The sequence below is a fragment of the Nycticebus coucang genome, chromosome 16 (genome assembly GCF_027406575.1).
Source record: "Nycticebus coucang isolate mNycCou1 chromosome 16, mNycCou1.pri, whole genome shotgun sequence".
Classification (NCBI taxonomy): Eukaryota; Metazoa; Chordata; class Mammalia; order Primates; family Lorisidae; genus Nycticebus; species Nycticebus coucang.
Genome location: NC_069795.1, coordinates 14,579,487 through 14,595,791, shown reverse-complemented (window position 1 = coordinate 14,595,791; position 16,305 = coordinate 14,579,487). Strand labels below are relative to the sequence as shown.

Genomic DNA, 16,305 nt, shown 5'->3' with positions numbered 1-16,305 from the left:
GAACAGAGGCAGAGAGCAGCGGCCTGCTTGATCAGACATAGATTTCCTTGTGATTCAGGCAGGTGCAAACCCCTGGAGTATCTGCTCATTGGAGGCAACTGGGTCACAATGCTGTGGGGTTATCAGTGACTGGGTGTGACAGAGGTGCAAGGTGGGGAAGGAGGCATCAGGCTTCCCAGACCAATCAATTTGCTGGGTGGGTCCTCCTGAGCAAATCATATTTGAGTTGTCAGCAGAGCCCTGTGATCTAGTTGCCAGAGACTTTTAAACTCTCCCACCTGAGACAGGTGCTGACTGAGACAATTGATTTGGACCTTTTGAACTGAGCCAATCACCCGAGAACTATCCAAGTGGTGCTCTGGGTGTGTGGTTGTAGGAGGGTTTCATTTTCCTTTTCCAATTGTTACCTGTGGGGGGCAGGGTGACTTAATCGCTGGTATTTCTCCAAAGCTGAGACTTCAACCCAGAGTAACTGTTTCACTAGGGTCAGACAGAGACCAGCTGAAAACAAGACAGAGCCACTTAGCCCCACAACACAAAACAGGTCCCAAATTGCTCAGGCCATAGCACTGTATGGGTCCTCAACAAAGCTCCAGGGGGAAAGTCAAATGGTATAAAATAATCATGGGGCAGAATCAGCGGAAAAATACTGGTAACATGAATAACCAGAATAGATCAAACACACCCCCCCCAAGGAAAGATATGGCACATGTAACTGAAGATCCCATTCATAAACAGCTGGCTGAGATGTCAGAAATCAAATTCAGAATTTGGATTGGAAAGAAGATTAATAGAATGGAGGAAAATTTATAATTAGAAATTCGAGGAGCAATTCAAAAGTTGTCTCAAGAATTTAACAAAATTAAAGACAAAACCACCAAAGATTTTGATGCACTGAAGCAAGAATTTGCAGCCCTCAAAGATCTGAAAAATATAGTAGAATCCCTAAGTAACAGAGTGGAGCAAGCAGAAGAAAGGATTTCTGACATTGAAGACAAAACTTTTGAACACTCCCAAACTCTCAAAGAGGATGAATATTGGAGAGCAAAAATGCATTTTTCTCTAAAACAGCTCTGGGATAATTCGAAGAAGGCTAATATCCACCTCATTGGAATCCTTGAAAGTGATGAAGTGGCTTCACAAGGCACAGAGACCCTTCTCCATTTAATTATGAAAGAAAATTTCCAGACATGCCAAGAGATTCTGAAATTCAGGTAGCAGACAGTTTCAGAACCCCAGCACGACTTAATCTGAATAAGACATCCCACAGGCATATCATAATTAAGTTCACTAAAGTTAATATGAAGGAGAAAATTCTGAAAGCAGCCAGATGCAAGAAATCCATGACCTACAAAGGGAACAATATTAGAATGACTGAATTTCTCTCTGCTGAAACTTTTCAAGATGGAAGAGGGTGGTCATCTACTTTTAATCTCCTAAAAAAAAATAACTTTCAACCCTGGATCCTGTATCCAGCTAAACTGAGTTTCATTTATGATGGAGAAATTACATACTTTAATGACATTCATATGTTGTAGAAATTTGCCATAACCAGACCAGCTCTTCAGGATATTCTCAGACCTATGCTCCATAATGTCCAGCCCAATCCTCTGTCAAAGTAAACTAACTCAGAAACTTTTGATCAAACCCCAACTTCCATTGTGGCGAAAAGATTTAAAATGTCCACTGGACTTTCGAAAAACTCAATATGCAAAATTTTACCAGACTTATCAATATTCTCCATTAATTTGAAGGACTTAAACTGTCCTCTAAAGAGGCACGGATTGGCTGAATAGATACAAAAATTCAGGCCAGATATTTGCTGTATAAAAGAATCACATCTTACCTTAAAATATAAATATAGACTCAGGGTGAAAGGATGGTCGTCCATATTTCCGGCAAATGGTAATCAGAAAAAGCAAGTGTTACAATTTTATTTGCAGATACAATAGGCTTTAAACCAACAAAAGTAAGGAAGGATAAGAATGGTCACTTCATATATTGTTCAGGGTAATACTCAATATGATGAGATTTCAATTATTAATATTTATGCACCCAACCGGAATGTGCTCAATTTATAAGAGTAACTCTAACAGACATGAGCAACTTGATTTCCTTCAGCTCCGTAATAGTCAGAGATTTCAACACTCCTTTGGCAGTGTTAGATAGATCCTCCAATAAGAAGCTGAGCAAAGAACTTTTAGATTTAAACCTAACCATCCAACATTTGGATTTAGCAGACATCTACAGAACATTTCATCCCAACAAAACTGAATACACATTCTTCTCATCAGCCCATGGAACACACTCCAAAATCGATCACATCATAGGTCACAAGTCTAACCTCAGTAAACTTAAAAGAATAGAAATTATTCCTTGCATCTTCTCAGACCACCATAGAATAAAAGTTGAACTCAGTAACAACAGGAATCTGCATACTCATACAAAAACATGGAAGTTAAATAACCTTATGCTAAAGGAGAGCAGGGTCAGAGATGAGATGAAGAAGGAAATTGCCAAATTTTTGGAACAAAACAACAAGGAAGACAATAATTATCAGAACCTCTGGGATACCACATAGGCAGTCCTAAGAGGGAAATTTATAGCACTGCAAGCCTTCCTCAAGAGAACGGAAAGAGAGGAAGTTAACAACTTAATGGGACATCTCAAGCAAGTGGAAAAGGAAGAACATTCTAAACCTAAGTCCACTAGAATAAAAGAAATAACCAAAATTAGAGCAGAATTAAATGAAATTGAAAACAAAAGAATTATACAACAGATCAATACATCAAAATGTTGGTTATTTGAAAAGGTCAATAAAATAGATAAACTTTTGGCTAATCTAACCAGGAAAAAAGAGTAAAGTCTCTAATCTCATCAATCTGAAACAAGGAAGACGAAATAACAAGATACTCCTCAGAAATTCAAAAAATCCTTAATGAATATTACAAGAAACTTTATTCTCAGAAATATGAAAATCTGAAGGAAATTGACCAATACCTGGAAGCACGTCACCTTCCAAGACTTAGCCAGAATCAAGTGGAAATGTTGAACAAGCCCATATCAAGTTCTGAAATAGCATCAACCATACAAAATCTCCCTAATAAGAAAAGCCCGGGACCAGATGGCTTCACATCAGAATTCTATCAAACCTTTAAAGAGGAACTAGTACCTATATTACTCAACCAGTTCCAAAATATAGAAAAAGAAGGAAGACTACCCAACACGTTCTATAAAGCAAACATCACCCTAATCCCCAAACCAGGAAAAGACCCAACAAGAAAAGAAAATTATAGACCAATATCACTAATGAATATAGATGCAAAAATATTCAATAAGATCCTAACAAACAGAATCCAACAACACATCAAACAAATTATACATCATGACCAAGTTGATTTTATCCCAGGGTCTCAAGGCTGGTCCAATATACGTAACTCTATAAGTATAATTCAGCACATAAACAAATTAAAAAACAAAGACCATATGATTCTCTCAATTGATGCAGAAAAAGCTTTTGATAATATCCAGCATACCTTCATGATCAGAACATTTAATAAAGTTGATATAGAAGGGACATTTCTTAAACTGATAGAAGCCATCTGTAGCAAACCCACAGCCAATATCATGTTGAATGGAGTTAAATTGAAATCATTTCCACTCAGATCAGGAACCAGACAAAGCTGCCCATTGTTTCCACTGCTCTTTAACATTGTGATGGAAATTTTAGCCATCACAATTAGGGAAGAAAAGGTGATCCAGGGTATCCATATAGGGTCAGAAGAGATCAAAATTTCACTCTTAGCAGATGATATGATTGTATATCTGGAAAACACCAGGGATTCTACTACAAAACTCTTTGAAGTGATCAAGGAATACAATAGTGTCTCAGGTTACAAAATCAACATTCATTAATCGGTAGCCTTTATATATACCAACAATAGTCATGCTGAAAAAACAGTTAAGCACTCTATTCCATTCACAGTAGTGCCAAAGAAGATGAAATATTTGGGAGTTTATCTAACAAAGGACATGAAACATCTCTATAAAGAGAACTATGAAACACTAAGAAAAGAAATAGCTGAAAATGTTAACAAATGGAAAAACATACCATGCTCGTGGCTGAGAAGAATCAACATTGTTAAAATTTCCATACTACCCAATGCAATATACAATTTTAATTCAATCCCTATTAAAGCGCCATGGTCACACTTTAAAGATCTTGAAAAAATAATACTTCGTTTTATATGGAATCATAAAAAACCTCGAATAGCCAAGACATTACTCAGAAATAAAAACAAAGCAGGAGGAATCACGCTATTGGACCTCACATTATACTATAAATCAATAGTGATCAAAACAGCATGGTACTGGCATAAAAACACAGAAGTAGATGTATGGAACAGAATAGATTACCAAGAGATGAACCCAGCTACTTATTTGATCTTTGACAAGCCAATTCAAAACAATCAGTGGGAAAAAGATTACCCATGTAACAAATGGTGCTGGGTGAACTGGCTGGCGACCTGTAGAAGACTGAAACTGGACCCACACCTTTCACCATTAACTAAGATAGACTCTCACCGAATTAAAGATTTAAACTTAAGACATGAAACTATAAAAATACTAGAAGAGAGTGCAGGGAAAGCCCTTAAAGAAATTGGTCTGGGCGAGTATTTTATGAGGAGGACCCCACCCCCACCCCCGGGCAATTGAAGCAGCTTCAAAAATACACTACTGGGACCTGATCAAACAAAAAAGCTTCTGCACAGCCAAGAACACAGTATGTAAAGCAAGCAAACAGCCCTCAGAATGGGAGAAGATATTTGCAGGTTATGTCTCTGACAAAGGTTTAATAACCAGGATGATCCACAGAGAACTCAAACGTATAAGCAAGAAAAGAACAAGTGATCCCATCGCAGGCTGGGCAAGCGACTTGAAGAGAAACTTCTCTGAAGAAGACAGGCATGCAGCCTACAGACATATGAAAAAATGCTCACCATCTTTAATCATCAGAGAAATGCAAATCAAAACTACTTTGAGATATCATCTAACTCCAGTAAGCATAGCCCATATCACAAAATCCCAAGACCAGAGACGCTGGCATGGATGTGAAGAAAAGGGAACACTTCTTCACTGCTGGTGGGAATGCAAATTAATACATTCCTTTTGGAAAGATGTTTGGAGAACACTTAGAGATCAAAAAATAGATCTGCCATTCAATCCTATAATTCCTCTACTAGGTATGTACCCAGAAGACCAAAAATCACATTAGAACAAAGATATTTGTATCAGAATGTTTATTGCAGCCCAATTCATAATTGCTAAGTCATGGAAAAAGCCCAAGTGCCCATCAATCCACAAATGGATTAATAAATTGTGGTATATGTACACCATGGAGTATTATTCAACCTTAAAGATTCAGCCTTAAGGATGGAGACTTTACCTCTTTCATGTTTACGTGGCTGGAGCTGGAACATATTCTTCTTAGTAAAGTATCTCAAGAATGGAAGAAAAAGTATTCAATGTACTCAGCCATACTGTGAAACTAATTTATGGCTTTCATATGAAAGCTATAACCCAGTTATAACCTAAGAATATGGGGCAGGGGGAGAGGGAGGGGTGGGAGGGGAGAGGATGAGGGAGGGAGGGTGATTGGTGGGATTACACCTGCAGTGCATCTTACAAGGGTACATGTGAAACTTAGTAAATGTAGAATATAATTGTCTTAACACAATAACTAAGAAAATGCCAGGAAGGCTGTGTTAACCAGTGTGATGAAAATGTGTCAAACGGTCTATAAAAACAGTGTATGGTGCCCCATGATCACATTAATGTACACAGCTATTATTTAATAAAAAATAATAAATAAAATGAAATAAAATTGATTTCTTCCTTTCTCAAACTTTAATGAATCCTTTTTCCATATGAGCTCATTGGAAATCTCTTTGGTCTCTCATTCTGGTCTTCTTGAGTACCTACAAATGTTTTATTCAAAGTATTTGAGTTTTTATAGAGATTGTATAGTTGGCTTTATCTAGATACAGCCACTCAGTCCTGTTAAGGTGAAGGAAAAAATGTCAAAAATGAGAAAAAGGATCTTGATCCAGTAAAGTTCTGGTTTTTTTACCTTCTGGATCAAAGACTTCCAGTAGGTAAGAAAAGCTACCTGCATAGGGATAAATATATTATTAGCACCATTATGTTGAGCAACTGCCTTCTCACATTAAAAAGATAGAATTTTGATTGCAATAAATATCTCGGCCAAGGAGAGTTTAGTTGAGGAATAAAGCCATGATTGTTTATTATACCCATTCACCCATTCATTTACTGACTCGTGCAGTAATCCACTTAATAAACATAAGCCATATCTTGCTGTGTTGTTGACCTGATGTCTATGACGAGTGCTATCATGTTGTAATAGAAATGCACACGCAAGTAGGGGAAGATATAGGAAGGAAAGGGGAGGGGAGGGAAGGGGAGAGGAAGAAGGAGAGGAGGAAAATGAAGAGAAAGAAAGAATAGGAGGAGGTTTGTTAATATAATAAGTCTGTAGATAGGACACTGTGGAAGCAGAAGGGTAGAAATGGGGAGGGGAATTAGGTCCAGATGGATAAGGGATAGTTCCTCTGGTAAAGAGGAGGATAAATATCTGTAAAAGATAATGTTTTTATTCAGAAGTGTAATTTCTCTATAGAAAAATATTTGATGAAATGGGCAGTTGGTGACCTAGGCTCCTCTGTGGCCCAAAGGGTGTTGAGAGGACAGACAGTGGAAGATGGACAGTGAGGCTGAGAAGAGCGGGTCAAGTCCGTCTTCCAGCACATATGGAGCCATCTGGAGACATGTGTAAATGTTCTAATAAACAGGATTCACTTGGTGAAATAATTCGTTCTAGCCAGGCGGCCAGACCACTGGCTCTCACTATCTTCACTCAGTATGAGAAACGCTGCTTCGCTTGAATACCCCACAACATCTCAGGGAGGGAGAGTACGGGGCAGGAAAAGTTATGGGAAACTTGTTTATTCTTTCTACATTGTGTCTTTTTATCATTAAAAAGTGGTAATCAAATAAGAAAAAATTTAAATGGAGTATGTTTATTTATTAAAGTCTTAGTGGCTTAAAATTAGAGGAGAGAAGGGGATTTTAATATTGCTGAGGGAGAAGAATAGGAGGGAAAGGGTAAAAAAAATAGAGAAGGAGAAGGAGCCTTTTTACCTAATGCCCTTGAAAATGAAGAGGTGTGAGCTCTGTGAGTCCCGGGAGCAGCAGGAAGCTGGGTACCACTCCGGGACAACACCAAAGCAGCTGTCAAAGCCTCAGAGAAGAGAGCAGAACTATGTCAAATTCCCAGCTTCAGCAAAGATATCTGCTGAATTTAGCCAATGGATTTCAAAACCCCATCACAGGCTTATATGGTGAAGATATCTTTCATGATCACCACTGACAAAACTTTACAGATTTTGTTGTTACCCTTGGAGTATAAGAGCTACATCTGATGAAATATAAACCCCAATAAATTCATGGATAAAATTTCCCATTCACTTACCAAATGGTGATTTGGTTTCAGCATTACTTGATATAAAATAAATATTAAAGTTGTGTTTCTTGTACACCTTACTTGCTTAAAAGCCTAATAAATACAGATTAAAGTGTGCCAGGCAAAATTTCAATGAGAAGTTTTTATCTTATTCTTTAGTTGGATTCTCATGAAAATCTTTTGAGTTCATGGCTATAGGCAGCCTGTACCTATATGTTATTTTGTGTATTTAACAAAATTTGATAGGGAGAAAGTATGAAAATCAATAATCAATCTACAATCACTTGTAGAAAATAAATCAAAGTATGTATTTTTAAAGAGACTGCCCTTTCTTGGTGACTTTGTCAAAAATTAGTTGACTATAAATGTGTGGATTCAATTCTGGATTCTCTATTCTGTTCCATTGGTCTATGCATCTGATTTTATGCCAATAGAATGTAGTTTTGTTTATTGTAGCTTTGAGTATAATTTGAAGTCAGGTGATGTAATGCTTTCAGCATCATTTGTTCTTTTTGCTTAGGATTTCTTTGGCTATTCTGGGTATTTTGTGGTTCCTTATAAATATAAAGATTGGTTTATTTTATTGATTTATTTTTTGCTATTTCTTTGAAAAATTATATTGGTATTTTGATAGAAACTGCACTTAATCTGTAAGTCACTTTGGGTAGAATGGACATTTTAACAATATTGATTCTACCAATCCATGAACATAAACTATCTTTCTTTTGTTTCCTTTTCAATTTTTTTAATCAATGTTTTATAGTTTTTATGGTAGAGAACTTTCATTTCTACAAATGGTCCTGGGAAAAATGTATATCCATATGCAAAAGAATGGCTCTAGGCCCCTATCACCATAGACAAAAATCAATTCAAGGATTAGAGTTAAATGGAAAAACTAAAACTATGGAACTACTAGAAGAAAATATTTGGAAAATGCTTGAGTGCAGTGGTGTCATCATAGCTCACTGAAACCTCAAACTCCTGGGCTTGAATGATCCTCCTACCTCAGCTTACTGGGTAGTTGGGACTACAGGCACATGCCACCAGGCTTGGCTTCTTTTCCTATTTTTTTTTTCTTTTTTGTAGAGATGAGGTTTTTTTCTTGCTTATGCTGGTCTCAAACTCCCATCCCAAAGTAGTCCTCTTGCCCTCCTGCCTCAGCATCCCAGAGTTGTGATTACAAATGTGTAAGCCATCATGCCCAGCCCAATTTTTAATTTTTTTGTAGAGATGGAATCCTTGTATATTGCCCAGGCTGGTCTCAAATTTCTTTCTTTCTTTTTCTTTTTTTTTTTCTTTATTATTTTTTTTTTTTGTTGCAGTTTGGCCAGGGCTTGAATCCCCCAACCTCGGTCTATGGGGCCAGTGCCCTACTCATTGAGCCACAGGCACTGCCCTTGGTCTCAAATTTCTGAGCCTCCCAAATTTCTGGGATTACAGGTGTGAGCCACCCCACCTGGCCTCTCTTGTAATATTTATTTATTTATTTATTTATTTATTTACATATTTACTTATTTTTTGAGACAAGGTCTCAATTTGTTGCCCAGGCTGAAGTATAGTGTCACCATTATAGCTCACTGCAACCTTGAACTCCTGGGCTCAAGTAATCCTCTTGCCTCCATCCCCAAAGTAGCAGGCCACCATACCTGACTAATATATTTTTTAATTTCTTTTACAGACAAAGTCTCACTGTGTATCTTAGGCTGGTCTTGCACTGCTAGCCTCAAATAATTTGCTTTGGCCTCCCAAAGTGCTAGGATTATAGACGTGAGCCATCGCAACTGGCCAGCAAAGATTTCTTGAGTAACGCAGGCAACAAAAGAAAAAGTGGGCAAGCGCAAAGCTAAAAACATCTGTGCAGCAAAGGAAACAATTAACAAAACGAAGAAACAAAACACAGAATGGGAGAAAATATTTCCAAACTTTTCGACTGACAAGGGATTTACCAGAAAATACAGAAGGTGCCAAAAATGTATTCACATTTTAAGAAAGGACAAAGCTTTATTAAAATTGTAAGACTCAATATATGACTATTAACAAAAATTAATACAAGCAGCTCTCATAATGGCAGAAATCAAATGTCCCTTGAGTATTTCAAATTTCGTACTTTTTTTTCCTTTCTTAAAATGTATATACGTTTTTTCCAGCACCCTCTGTATAAGGAACTCAAAGAACTCAAGAGCAAAATTAAACATTTCTCAAAATAAGACATACAAATGGGAAAAAGAAAAAAAGACATAGAAATGGCCAACAGGTATATGAAAAAATTCTTAACATTGATAATCACCAGAGAAATGCAAATCAAAATTACAATGGTTTATCACTTTAGCCCAGTTAAAACAGCTTTTATTAATTTTTATTTTTGAGAAAAAGTCTTTCTATGTCACGCTTGGGAGAGTGCCATGACGTCACAGCTCACAGCAACCTCAAACTCTTAGGCTTAAGTGATTTTCTTGCCTCAGCCTCCCAAGTAGCTGAGACTATAGGCGTGCCCCCCCCCCACAACGCCCAGCTATTTGTTGTTGCAGTTGTCATTGTTGTTTAACTAGCTGGGTGGGTTCACTCTGTCAGCTCTGGTGCATGTGGCTGGCACTGTAACCACTATGCTACAGGCACTGAGCCTAAAATGGCTGTTATAAAAAAAATACACAAAGTAACAAATGCTGGCAAGGATGCAGAGAAAGGGGGACACTCATACACTGTTTACAGGCATGTAAATTAGTACAACCACTATGGAAAACAGTATAAAGCTTTTCTCAAAAAACTAAAGATAGGGCCAGGCACAGGGGCTCACACCTGTAATCCTAGTACTCTGGGAGGCCAAGGTGGGTGAATTGCCCTGAGCTCAGGAGTTCGAGACCAGCCTGAGCCAGAGCAAGACCTTGTCTCTAAAAAACAAAATCAACAACAACAACAAAAAAGCCATGCATTGTGGCCGGTGCCTGTAGTCCCAGCTACTTGGGAGGCTGAAGCAAGAGAATAGCTTGAGCCCAAGAATTGTAGGTTGCTGTGAGCTGTGATGCCATAGCACTCTACTGAGGGCCACAGAGTGAGACTCTGTCTCACTAAAAGTAAGTAAATAAATAAAAAAAAACTAAAAATAGAATCACCTTGTGACCCAGCAATCCCACTGCTATGTATGTTCATGTATCCAGAAGAAAAGAAATCATTATATCAAAGAGATGTCTGTATCCTATGTTTATTGCAGTGCTATTCACAAAAGCCAAGAGTTAGAATCATCCTAAGTTCCACCAGTGGATGACTGGATTTTAAAAATGTGGTGATTACATACAATGGAATATTATCCAACGTTAAAAAGAATGAAATACGGTCATTTAGAACAATATAGATGGAACTGGGAAACAAAATATGAAGTGAAATAAGAAGACAGGCACAGAAGACAAATACTGCCTGTTCTCACTCATAGGGGGGAGTTAAAGAATTTGACCTCACAGAGACAGAAGGTAGAATCACAGTTGCCAGAGAGAAGAGTAGTGGGGAGGGAAAGATAAAGAGGGGCTGGGAACGGGTACAAAAATAGTGACCTAGAAGGAATAAGGTCTAGAGTGCCATAGGACAATAGGGTGACGATAGTTAAAAATACTTTATTTCACATTTCAAAACTGCTAGAATAGTGAAATTGGAATATTCCTCACATAAAGAAGCCACAAATGTTTGAGGCGATGGCTACTCCAACTACCCTGGATTGATCATTACACATAGTTTGCTTGTATTTAAATATCACTTGTCTATCATAAATATGTACAACTAGTATGTATCCATAAAGTTAAAAAGTTAAAAAGAACAAATTTTACTGGCTATGTCAATCAGTAGAATTATTTAAAGATCCAAAATGGGAATGATGGAAGCCATAGAGTCGGGGCCCAGCTATTCACATCTTCAATCAGCCCTGCCTCACTGCTTAGGGAAAATGCAAACAAAGGGAGTTATGCAGAGAATGCAAATAAATGGTTTATTTGATTCAGAGCTTGGACCGCGGCCTTCTGTGTGGTCTTCTGGAGAGGTATAAATCGTGAGGATTATCTGCTAGTTTATTTAGCACTCTGCCGTGACATTAAAGTCGGGGTTCCAAATTCTCAGTGCAGTGCTTGCCTGGGTGACTCACCCCCCACGAGTTTGTTTTCCGGATATTGAGCATAACCATGCAGTATAGGTTTGTAGCTTTTCCTAACCTCCCTACCACTAACCAACTGTTCAGAACACTCAAGTGGTCATACCTAAATGAACTTGCATAAAGAAAGGCTTTGAGGGAATGACTTTTAAGGCCATCTCAAAGTTTCTTTTAAGAAATTCATTTTATTTTTGTTAACATCTTCTGAGACTTTGAAGACTGCTGTCACATCTCTTTTAAATTACCTTTTGCCAAGTTCTTATAAGTCAGGTTGTTAGATCATTTCTGCCCTGGAGAGCCTTAAATCTTATGAAAACATAATAACAGTGGAATTAACACATTCCACATTGTGTGGTTGTACCTCAGTAACAAATCCTCTGGGGGTAAAATGGTCTTAAACTAAGTCTGCCTGGCCTCAAGAAGAATATAAAGTTAATTGAAGGTATCTGTTTTGTTTTCATTGTTTGACTTTCATTCATATTTAGGAAGTATGCGTAAAAGCCACAGCCTGGTTCTCTTGAGACAAGTCTTCTGTCTGCACCCTGGAATGACTTTTTACTGCCCACTAGCTAAGGAGGGGGCCGTAACTCTCCAGCCCTGGGAACCTGTAAAGAATAAGCCATCCATCCTAAGAAGGAGGCCTGAGACCAAAGGACACCCAAAGTGCAAGAAATTACATAGATGGGAAAGAACAAAGGAGGATGCCATTGAGGTGTGTTTATCTCTATGTTGCTTATGTGATATTTCCTTTAATGAAGCATCGAACTAGGAAGTATATTTTGGAAAAAAGAGATAGGCACGGTGTTCTTTGAAATTAAAGCTCAATGAAGAGAAAGAGAATGAAAATAATGGTGAACAGAAATTTCTGACCCTGTTTGCCGTTATCCTTCTTACTTTACCTCAGCTACATTTTTTTTATTATATTATCTTATTAAAAGGACATTCATGGCCAAGAGGTCGCAGTTGATTGCAATAGTTATTATGTTGATAACTAGGTAATTTATATTTACACATGATGGCCTCAATCATTTGTTTTGTATAATTCTGTTTTATTTATATTCTTAGTATATAATTGGGAAAAAAAGATGTCTAGTACTTTAATAGTTAACGGTAGGAGTGGGATGTTTTAAGTAAATATGTCCTTACTTTCTCTGATATTTATTTCTGTTTCCCCACCCCATCAGAAGAGAAATGTGTATGATTCACAAGAAACAAAAGTAGATATTTTTTATTGCAGTGTTTTTATTGTTATGTAAGTTAAGTTATAGCATGGGTAATGACAGAGCCACGCACGAAGGACTCAAAGTATAACTGAACACAAAGGCCCACTGAGTAGATCTGAGTGCGTAAGTTCCATCCAAAAGGGATGAGTGCACTGACCTGGGCAGCCCAGACCCTGACATTCCCATCGCGCCTTGCCCCTCACACTGACCTCCTTTTGAACTCAGCCCACTCTGATCCGAGTGAATAAAGGCCCCGTTGCCCACACTGTACCTGGACTCCATTCTCTCTTGTCCACATCTTGGAATAAGAGGAAAGTTGTCTAGCATTTACAAGTTGCTAATGTTACTTTCTCTATTTAAAACTCAAATTTTTATCATTGGTATTTTTTTTCAAAGGAAGATTTGATATTCTAATTTATAGATGATACTTCTATCAATCAATTTTATTTTTTACATTACTGGCTGCTGGTGAGCGTGCAGATCACATAAAAGATCATATATGTTAGGGTGGCCTTAAGTTCATTTCATCTACCACAGAGTACAATAACCTTGTCTACTTTTTCCTGGTTGAGGTAAAAGATGCATTGCCATGAATTAGAGTTTCAAAGGACCATATTTCTCATCTTGTATTTGTAAATAATCTCAACTGGAATGAAAGGTTTCATTTTTATAGTCTCCATTTTCCCAGAGACACTTCACCATTATATTGGATTTTAATTTGAAAATAATTATGGCAAAAATATCCCCCAAATACAATAATTATAAGAAAAACAATCACCCAAGGAAGATAACAGCATTCTTCAGGAGGTCACACTCTCCTTCATAGTTGAGATTCTAAAGTTACTACTTTTTCAATTATGGAGTTTCAGATGGAATTCTGGAGAGGTTAGAAAACTATATGATGGCTATAAATTAAAAAGATATAGGCGGCACCCATAGCTCAGTTGGCAGGGCGCCAGCCACATATACCTAGGCTGGCAGGTCTGAACCTGGCCTGGACTTGCTAAGCAACAATGACAACTGCAACCAAAAAAAAAAAAAAAAATAGCTGGGTGTTGTGGCAAGTGCCTATAGTCCCAGCTACTTGGGAGGCTGCCCAAGAGTTTGAGGATGCTGTGAGCTGTGATGCGACAGCACTCTATAGGGCAACAGCTTGAGAATCTGTCTCAAAATAAAAAAGAAGAAGATATAGCAAGTACATGTTGTAAAATGATGCTATTTTTTCTTCTCTTAAAATAAATACACATATTATTTCTATATGTTTTACATTGTGAATAAGAAAACCAAAATAACTCTAATAACATCTAAGTATTAAAAATTTTAAATTTCATACGTGCTTCCAAGTATTTGGATACTTAACACTAAGGACAAGGAAATGCTCAGTCACCTGGTCACCACAGCAATTCTGCATTCCATGAATTCCGACGAATGCATGAGACAAAAATGTAACAGGCTTAATAAAATCAGATAATTGGGGGTTACCACTTCTCAAAAGTTGGCAAAGATTAAGGATTACTTTAAATCTGTTGCAAAAGAACTTATTTTGCCAACAAAAACAAAATTCTTTGTCATGGATCTACAATTAATATAAGCAGGGTATTGTGCTACAAGCTAAGTGCAATATTTGATTAACTATGACAATAGTCCTCTAAGGTCAGCATTTAAACCTTTTTCTTAATGGAAGAAGAAACAGGTTTATAAAGATTAAAAGGGTTTCTTTTTGTTTTCTTTATTTTTATAAATTCTTGGGGTACAAGTGTAATTTTGTTACACGCATAGATCATGTGGTGCTGAAGTCAGGGCATTGCCCAAATAATTTACATTGCACTGATTAAGACACATGCACTGTAAGTGGGAACTCTGGGACCTAATGCTCCTCTGGGCAGCACTAAAGCCTGTATCCATTCAACACAGATAAACAGTACAACTAGCCATGCCTATGGAGGAGAAATGTTTAATACCCCACACAAATATTCCTAGTCTCAGTTCATCCTACACAGCGGGCTCATAAGGCAGTTCTTCCCACAGGGACGGGGGTGAGGATCTTTTGAGTGCCCCTCCCCGCTTATCGTGAGGTCCCTTGCCCACCCTAGGTGCCCTGCCTAGCTCTTCCTAAGGGCCTTTACACTTGGCTTCAGTTGATAGCTGTCTCCTTGACTTCTTAAAGCAGGTATCTATAAATGCTCTAAGTACTCACATTGGCCAGGGATTTAGAAAAAATATATATATACATAGATTCTCAGGATTACTAAAACGGTCAAAATGACTAATAGTTACGAGAAAAATAATAGCATACTTTTCAGTTTTAATGCCTCGAGGGGCTCATTGAAATTCCTAAGCATTCTTAGCCAATCTTCAACAGTTCCAGTTAAGCATTTTGTTAAAAACTAACTTTGGCTTAAGAAATTTCAATTAAAAATCAAGTCTAACGAATCACATACTTGTACTCTGACTTTTCTATTTCTGACCAGCTTGAATACATCTTGCACAAATATTACTTTGAAATTTTAATAATTGAGGCTTTATTAAATGTTATAATTTATAATTAGAGATGAAGAACAGCTGATTTTAAACTTTTTTTATTTTGAGAGAAAAAGAGAGGAGGAGGTGGTGGAGGAGGAAGACAGTGATGAATCGGGGAGTAGTACAGAAAGTGGGTTGCATTTTAAGAAGGATCTTTAGCAAAGCTTCCTAAAAGGGGACATTGACCAGAAGTTTGAAAATCATGAGAAGGAACATTTGAGAAAAGGCTGATTGAGGTAGAATAGTTGATATATTTTTTTTTCTTATCTCCTCAACAGCAACTTATCTATTCCATTATGTCAAAGTGAAAAACTTAGGATTCTAATATTATTTCCTGATTTCTACGCAGCTCCTGGGTTTCTTGTAGCTAAGACTGAATAAGTTAGGAATCTCACTGACCCTCTTTCACATGAATATTTACTAACTCTTAACTCTTAATATGGAATTATTGGCCTTAATTTCCCTGAGGTTGAATATGTCTTTGATGGGAAATTTTTATCATTAATCTCTCTCTGTCTCATTTCTCTTCCAGCCCCCTGGCCTCTGTCATCGTCTCACATGATCAAGACCCACAAAGCCTGATGCCCCAGTGGGGTTGAGGTGCCCTTCTCAGGATGGGAACACAGTTGTATGAGAAAGTTCTGAAGTATCTCGCGTGGGAAATTATTCCTACACTGATGGAAGTGTTAATTTTATGTATGTGAGAGTTTTTCAATCTTCTTGCATTTTTATTGAGGCACAATTATAAACATTAAAATATCCATGTCTTAAATATACATTTTGATGAGTCTTGATAACATGTATAACCAATCACATGTATAACAATGAGAAATTTATAAAATATTTCTATAGCTCTAGAAAGTTCTCTCATGCCCCTTTCTAGAAAA

The 16,305-nt window shown here is 37.4% G+C and overlaps 1 pseudogene; it reads right to left on the bottom strand.

Annotated features, from left to right (window-relative positions):
- LOC128567372 (60S ribosomal protein L5-like) overlaps positions 1 to 13,177 on the bottom strand; it is a 30,065-nt pseudogene extending 16,888 nt beyond the window's left edge.
- Between the last annotated feature and the right edge of the window lie 3,128 nt (positions 13,178 to 16,305).